We start from the raw sequence: 6,659 nt of genomic DNA on the forward strand, positions 1-6,659 counted from the left end.
TCATTTTGAAAAATTGTATCAACCTCTACCATCTCTGCAATAGAAAACATGGGTTCAAATTGTTAAATAAAGAAGAAACATTGCTCTTATATTTACTACTCCAAACTTCATGCATAGGCCTCTTTTAAAGGATCCACATCGCACTTCATCAAGTGCTTTGTTCCTGAACGTACACTGCAGAGACAAGAAAAGGAAATGAGTATATGCAGATGCATGGGTTGTTCACGTAACAATTTACTCTAAGTAATATGGATGTAAGGGCATGACACATGATTAGCTGAAAGAGCTGGAGCCTAAGAATTACAATTTGTGGTTTATCTGGGTGCTGCTTTTAATCTCTTCAAATTTCCATTTTCCTACTGGAAGATGAGGATAATTCCTGCCTTGCATCTATGTACAGGAATTTTAGAAGGATTGAGGTGATAACTGTAAACGTTTCAAGAATCTCTAATGTTAAAAATATCTTGGTATTTTTTAGTAGCTTTGGCTTTAGTTTACATAAATATTACTGAAAAAGATCAGGGAGATAAATGGTTCCTTTTATTACAGGCCTTTTCCAGAATTCCTCAACATGTAGCTACAGCCAGAGCAAGATAACATGCACTATCCTTCACAATCTTAAAAAACAAAACACAATAAAACAAAAACATGAAAGAAGACTGATAACTTTCTGTTCAGCCCAAAATTTATTTTAGAAATGTTAACTTCATCATGAACTATTCACCTTCAGTCTTGAGCATGTTTCATATGGATGATTAATTTTATTTTTTGATATTCTGGTTTCCACTGACAAATCCTGCATTTTGACAAGTTTTGATGATGTCTATTCACTATAGACAATTTATGCAAACCTAACTTGAATAGTTGATTTTGACTTTATCCCCTTGAGTTCCTAGAACTGTTCTGAATAAAATTTAAAATATAATTACAGGTAGCACATTGAGTCAGTTGGTTAGTCAGAGAAATCTGAGCTCTGAATGCCTTACTTCCTGCAGCATGCTACATTAAGTGCTCCGGGGGAGGGTGGGGGTGGATGAAATCAGTCATCCGTGAAAAGACTTGAAGATTATTATTAAAACAACATATCATCAAGTGCAAAGTACTTAAGTGAAAACTCTATACATATAAGTTCAAATGCTTGTCCTAGATAGTTAGAAAATGTGTTTTGTGACTGTTAGTAGCTTAAATTCTTTTACCTAGAAATAATTCAAACAGTTTGTTAAGTGACAGATCAGGGATTTTTTTTAAAGAATTTTTTAAAATTTTGGAGTAATTTTAGATTTATGGAAATGCTGCAAAAATAATACAGAGAGTTCCTATATGCTCTCATCCACTTTCACTTAATTTAAACATTTTATATATATAATACATTTCTCAAAACTAAGGGCCAACATTGGCACATTACTATTAACTAAATTTTGGACACTACTGAGATTTCATGTTTTCCACTAATATCTGTTTTCTGTTCTAAGGGTCAGCCTATATGTGACATTGCATTTAGCAGAAAGAGGTTTTAATGTCTTAGTGCTGATATTCAAATATAAGTCATTTCTGAGCAATAAAACTAATCACTGACAAAATAATGATGTAAGCAATAATAAAAATAAGTTGAGTGTCAGGAGCTACCTGGGCACACAAGTGCCAGATTCTTAACTAACTTTTAGTAAAAGGTAAACATGATTTTGTAGCCAGTCTTTCATCCTTTTTTTTTCTGCTTTTCAAAATTTTTAAAAATTTTTCAATTAAAGTTGACCTACAGTATAGTGATTAGACATTTATACATAGTGATTAGACATTTATACAATTACAAAGTTATCACCCCAGTAAATCCAGTGCCCTTCTGACATCATACAGTTATTAAAATGTTTTTGACCATATTTTCTACACTGTACTTCACATGTCCATGACTTATACTTATTAATCTCTTTACTTCTTTTATCCATCCTCCCAAACACCCTCCTGTCTGGCAACTGTCAAACTCTGTATCTATGACTTTTTTTCTGTCTTGTTTGTTCATTTTTTAGATTCCACATATAAGTGAAGTCATATGTAATTTGCCTTTCTTTGTCTGACTTATTTCACTCAGCACAATACCATTTATGTCCATCCATGTTGTTGGTAAGATTTCATTTTTTTAATGGTTGAGTCATATTCCATGGTATATATGCACCACTTCTTTATCCATTTATCTATTCATGGAAACCTAGACTGCCTACATACCTTGGGTTTTGTAAGTAATGCCGGAGTGACCAAATGGATGCATTGGTCTTTTTTAATTAGTGTTTTGGGTTCTTTTTTAGCCAGAAGTAGAATATTTAGGTTCTTCTTTGCCCCTTGTGACAGACTGTGTTTAAAAAGTCTATCTTGTCTGGTGTAAGCATTGCTACCCTATCGTTTCTTTGTTTCCACTTTCTTTTTTAAAATGTTTATTTACTTGTATTTTAATAGAATTCATTGGGGTAACACTGGTTAACAAAATTATAAAGGTTTAAATTGCACAATTCTGCAACACTTCATCTGTACACTGTGTTGTGTGTTCACCACCCCAAGTCAATTCTCCATCCATCACCATTTATCTCTCATCCACTTCCCTTCACTCCACCTCCACTGGCAATCACCACAATGTTGTCTGTGTTCATGAGTTCTTTCTCTTTCTTTTTCTTTTTGGCTTAATCTCTCCAGACCCCTCACACAGTCACCCTACTTCCCATGAAATATCTTTTTCCACCCTTTTACTTTCAATCTGTGTGTCTTTTGATCTGAAGGAGTCTCTTGTAGACAGCATATGTAAGGGTCTTGTTTTGTTATCCATTCAGCCACCATATGTCTATTGATTGGAACATATAATCCATTTACATTTAAAGTAACTGTTGATAGATATGTACTTACTATAATTTTATTCACACTTTTGATCCTTTCTTTTCCTTCTCGATCTCATTCTCCTCCTCCTTCTTTTCCTTCTCCTTCTTATTCTTCAACACCCTTTACTATTTCTTGTAATGCTCATTTGGTGGTGAATGACTCCTTTAGCTTTCTCTTGTCTGGGAAGCTCGCTATCTGTCCTTCCATTCTAAACAATAGCTTTGCTGGGTAGAGTATTCTGGGCTGTAGGTCTTTGTTTTTCATCACTTTGTATATTTCTTGGCAATTCCTCTGCCCTACAAAGTTTCTGTTGAGAAATCAGCTGACAATCTTATGAGAGCTCCCTTGTAGTTAACTAACTGCTTTTCTCTTGCTGCTTTTAAGATGCTCTCTTTGTCTTTAACCTTTGGCATTTTAATTATAATGGGTCTTGGTGTGAGCCTCCTTGGGTTCATCTTGTTAGGGACTCTCCATACGTCCTAGACTTGTATGTTATTTCCTTTACCAGGTTATATAAGTTTTCTGTCATTATTATTATTTCTTTTTACATAGGTTTTTCAATTCCTTGCTGTCTCTCTTCTCCTTCTGGCACCCTCATGATGCAATGTTGTTATGTTTAAAGTTGTTCCAGAGGCCCCTTACACAAGCCCCATTTACTTGGATTCTTTTTTCTTCTGCTGTTCTGAGTGGGTATTTTTTGCTTTCTTATATTCCAAATCTTTGATTTAATCCTATGCATCATCTACTCCATTGTTGATTCCCAATAATGTATTCTTCATTTCTGACTAGTTATTTTTTGTTTTCTATCTTCATTTTTATGTTTCCTATCTCTTTGTTGAAATTCTCACTAATTTCATCTACTCTTCCCTTAAGTTCATTGAGCATCCTATAACCAGTGTTTTGAACTCTGCATCTATTAGGTTGCTCATCTCGGCTTTGTTTAGTTCTTTTTCTGGAGTTTCGTTCTGTTCTTTCATTCGGGACATATCTTTTTGTCTCCTCATTTTGGATGCCTCCCTGTTTTGTCTTAATGTATTGGATAGAGCTGCTATACCTCTTGGGTTTGGTAGAATGGCCTTATGAAGTAGTTGTCTTGTAGGGTCCAGTGGCATGGCCTCATCAATAATCTGAGCTGGACACTCCATATATACCCTCAACCATGTGGGCTGTCCACACCCCCTATTATTGTTGAGCCTTGACTTCTGTTGCCATCTCAATGGGAGAGATTTACTCGCAGGCTGATTGGCTGCAAGGACTAGCTGCAACCACTGTGGAGGATCAGCTATGCAGGGACTCTCCCCATGGAGCAGGAGCAGGATTTTCTTCATCAGGGCTCTGGTGCCTGCTGAGTGTGCCCTCTGAGTGCGTCCCTTGTGGAGGAGGTTGGTTGGTGCTTTCCTGTGGTCTGGAGCTCTCCACTGAGTGTGCTGGGTCTGGCGCCTTCAGAGAGGTGCAGGTCTTGGTCAGCTGCTGCTTGTGCTCTATGTACCCATCTTCAGATGGCTGGTACTTGTGATGCACTTGAAGGTGCCCAGGAGAGGTCAAGCTGTAAACTGAGGTCAGCTGCCACTAGTGTTGGAGTTGGGATTGCTTAGAAAGAGGTGCGGGGCAATCCGAGGCCAGATGCTTCTAGTTTAGGGTTTATGAAACTTTGAGAGATTTTAGAAAATTCCACAGCATGAGCCAAGACAAGCTGATCATATGTAAAAACCACTGGAAGCTGCTTGGGTGGCCCCGCAAGTTGGGTGGCGTGAGATTGCGAGGGATCGTCAGGGCTGGACTAACAGTGTGAGCCAGGTTGATGGAGACTCAGATATGGCACCTGTCTGAGCCTGTGAGGGTAGGGCTCAGCAAAGGAACAATGGCTTCTGCCAGCACTTCTGCCTTGAAGAAAACTGCCCCTCCAACCCTTGCCCTGAAACCCGAAAATTCAGTTCCTCCCTGTATGTCCTTGGCACCTTTCAAGCTGCTGCCCCAGCACTGGAGCTTGGAATGTGTTTGTCAAGTATTTATATCACATTGTAAATAAAAAACTTCTAACCCCCAGACTGGTATCCATTATTCTCATGAAATGGATTAATATTTTGTGTCTTCGGGATGATTTCTATGATGTAAAGAGTGTAAATCATATTGTAAAATAATAAATCAAATTTTCTGAATAGAATCTTGGTCATATATTTGTTTGATTCATTGAACTCATCTGGTGCCCCAGAATTTTATTACAAGGACTCCCAAATGTCAGAAATAAAACAAGCAAAAAATATTTATTAAATATTAAAAAGTGTTTTATTTTAAAATAATGTATACTCTATTGTGAATGGACCCTGAAAATAAGGGACAATGAATGCTTAGTGAGAAATGGATGAAATGGCTCTCAAGTTAAGAAGCACTCTACATTGACCACTATTCAATACTTACTCTAGAATTGTGTTTCGTCTTCTAAACTGTAAGCTTCTTGAGAGCTAACATGATGTCTTCATTTTCTCCACAATATTTAGCATAGTGTCTTACACCTAGAATTAATAAAAACAGCTATTAGCATTTATTGGGTGTGTGTGTTTATTTAATATATGTTATTTCAACGCCCTGTGTGGTAGTATAAGTAGCCTCAGTTTACAGATGAAGAAACTGAGGCTCAGAGATAATGTGATCTAATTGAGATTTTATAGCAGCTAAGGGACTGAGTCAAGATCTGAACACAGATGTGAACACAGAGCCCACTGTTTGCCATATTCACTCACCCTATTAATTTATTGAGTAGCATTAAATTCATAGTTGCTGAATTGATCAATGCTTTTGTGACTATAAAATAAGGATTTTATTTTGATCACAGAAATCCTTTCAGACATCAAAACTGCAACCAAACTACAAAAAAAATCATTCACAACTCACTGAAATTTAGCTGAATGGAAGTTCTACAACTAGAGATTTAAATAAGCCACATCGAGGCTGGTACCAGGGGCAGAGACATGGAATAGGCTGGTCTCACACCCACGCAAGCTGGATAAAAATTGGTAGGGATATCTTGGCTGCAGAGGGCCCTCCTGAGAAGTGAGTGGCTCCAGCCCCACACCAGACGCCCCACCAGGTTCCAGTGCCAGGAAGAGAAGTCCCCAAAACTTCTGGCTCTAAAAACCAACAGGGATTTAGGTTTAGTAAGATGAAGGGCTTCTGGAGTCACAGATGTTCCTCTTAAAGGGCCCAAACATTGACTTATTGGACTCACTGCATTTAAGCTCCAGCATTGGAGCAGAAGCTTGAAAAGCACTAAGGACATTCAAGAAGGAACTGAATTGTCCAGTATCAGAGTGAGAGCTGAGGGCAGGGGATAGCTTTCTGCCAGACAAAAGTACTGGAAGAGGCTATTGTTTCTTTTCAGAGCCCTTCTCCCAGGAAGGTGGCCTCCATATCTCAGTCTCCATCAACCTGGCTCACACAGTTCACCCTGCCCTGGTGAATCCCTGAGACCCCACCCCACCCAACTGTTTCCAGGGGCTTATTCATACAAATGGCCTGTCTTGGCTCATGCTTCAGACATTCCTAAAATCTGTCAAACAAGTAGCACCTGGCCTCAGCATGACCCCAGGCCCCGTAGTAGCAGCAGTTGTTTGAGATCTAAACATAATGGCTTGTTTTCTAATCATAATTTTGGATTTATGGCTTCATAGCAGGTTTTGATAGGGCTTTGTTCTGGAAGACATAGTACTGATATTTTTCATATCCTGTTTAAAAGAGTCTGAGTGCTGCCTTTAAAATGCAAGTCAGGTCATGTTATTCTTTTCTTCAGATCTTCCAAG

At 38.1% G+C, this 6,659-nt stretch overlaps 1 protein-coding gene across 1 annotated transcript in view; it reads right to left on the minus strand.

Moving 5' to 3' along the window:
* The window catches only part of GNG5 (G protein subunit gamma 5), a 166,025-nt gene that overhangs the window by 132,439 nt on the left and 26,927 nt on the right, over nucleotides 1–6,659 (minus strand). The window lies entirely within an intron of this gene.

This window comes from Pteronotus mesoamericanus, unplaced genomic scaffold, assembly GCF_021234165.1.
Source record: "Pteronotus mesoamericanus isolate MK-2021 breed Mesoamerican mustached bat unplaced genomic scaffold, CSHL_Meso_final contig_181, whole genome shotgun sequence".
In the NCBI taxonomy this organism is placed as follows: Eukaryota; Metazoa; Chordata; class Mammalia; order Chiroptera; family Mormoopidae; genus Pteronotus; species Pteronotus mesoamericanus.